This window comes from Calidris pugnax, unplaced genomic scaffold, assembly GCF_001431845.1.
Source record: "Calidris pugnax isolate Ruff unplaced genomic scaffold, ASM143184v1 C14810682, whole genome shotgun sequence".
Taxonomy (NCBI): domain Eukaryota; kingdom Metazoa; phylum Chordata; class Aves; order Charadriiformes; family Scolopacidae; genus Calidris; species Calidris pugnax.
Window position 1 is genome coordinate 1 of NW_015093999.1, and position 1,585 is coordinate 1,585.

A 1,585-nucleotide genomic window follows, 5' to 3' on the forward strand; every position below is an offset into this window, starting at 1 on the left:
TATGTTCTCTGTATCATAAAAAAAGCCCTGACACGTGCTCACCCTGTTGTTGGTGTCAGTAGTGTCACCGAATATTACAGTGCACAACCTCTTCCCTTTCTCTTACCAACATACAAAATGTTCCCTGAAGCATCTGCAGCATTATGATAAATAGCACTGCAGACATCTCTTTAGGACAGCCCTCTAGAGCAACTGTGAGCTTTTGCTAACGATAGCACTTGCTGTAATGCTGCAGTCCTCTTGTTAATTGTCTCTTGCTGCATACAGTAGCTGCAGGTCATCCATGTGACAGTCCTGCAGTGCCTCTTTTTCTGATCCTTCCTCTACCTACAACGCCAATCACTTAGGCTCATGGGTTTTTTTTGTACTTGCTTAAATTATTATTTCAGTGCTCTGTATTTCAGGGAGTGTTTGTGACTGCCTCTCCTTCTCCAGATCACTCACTTTTCATATATTCCTCCATCCTTCCTAAGGATTCATCTGTCTGTCTGTACTTCCCATCTCACTAACTTCTCACTTCTCTTGTTTTACTTCATCCCACCCAAGCCTGAAGGAGTTGAGAAGGAAACAGTCCAGAACTCTGTGCTCTGTGTAAAAGGTAAAGCACTCTCCATTCTCTCCATTTGTTCCTGTGTGGTTTGAAGGGTGGGATGTGAGTTGAGGAGGAAGATGGTGCTGCCATACTCCAAGTAGGCTGATATTTTTAGTTAATCAAAACATGCCCCATCAGTTGGAGACCTAAGAGAGAAGAAAGCTCTGGAGAATGGACCATCCTGCCTAAGCATCAGGGTATAAGCTAGAACAGATTTAGTATGACTGTTTGCATCCCTGTTCTATTGTGTGTGCTGACACTGGCATTACAAATGCTATCTCCTGTTTTCTAGGTGCCAAGTTAAAAGATGTATTGATGTGATCTACAGTGACCAACTGTGGCTGGGGGTGGTTTAAAGCAGAGATTGCCTTGTAGCCAGGGAAAAATGAAGTGGTTGAAGTCAGGGCATTTCTAATGGGAACTGTTCCTCTTTCACTGAGGCCCCCTCCCCTTCCATTAGCCATTTCTTGAGACTTCACTGAAGCTATTTGTGCCTTGTTTCTCTCTCAGGAGTGCCTGTGAAAGAGAAGTTTTCCCTGTTGCTCCCCCCAAATGTGGTACAAGACTCAGGCAGAGCATATTTCTCAGTTCTGGGTGAGTGAGCAGCCTGGGAGAAAGAACCATGTGCTTTTTCTGCCCCTCTGTGCTGCAGCTCACTCCTCCCTCACAGCTTTTTCCTCTTGGTTTCCAGCACAGCTCACTCCTCCCTTTCATCCCGTCTGTCTTGAGCACTTTCCCTCCCAGTTGTGCTCTCTCTTCTCCCCTTTCTGCATGTGCTTTTGTTCAGGGTTCTCTGCCAGTGCCCTAAACTTTCTCTCATTTACCTCTTTTCCTTTTTCTCTGCTGTTCTGTGTTTTCTTTTGTTCTTCACTGTCATCTCTTGCTTCTCTCATTCAGTAGCTCCTTCTGACAGCCAGCCCTGAGTTTTGTTAATATCCCTCTTGGTATCTTCTATTCCCCAGGCGACATCATGGGCACTGCCATGCAGAACCT

At 45.4% G+C, this 1,585-nt stretch overlaps 1 long non-coding RNA gene across 1 annotated transcript; it reads left to right on the forward strand.

Annotated features, from left to right (window-relative positions):
• Positions 1–509: 509 nt before the first annotated feature.
• LOC106900725 lies at positions 510–1,585 on the forward strand. The gene is made up of 3 exons (XR_001414191.1): positions 510–598; positions 1,103–1,186; positions 1,555–1,585. It is a non-coding gene; the product is annotated as an uncharacterized LOC106900725 (long non-coding RNA).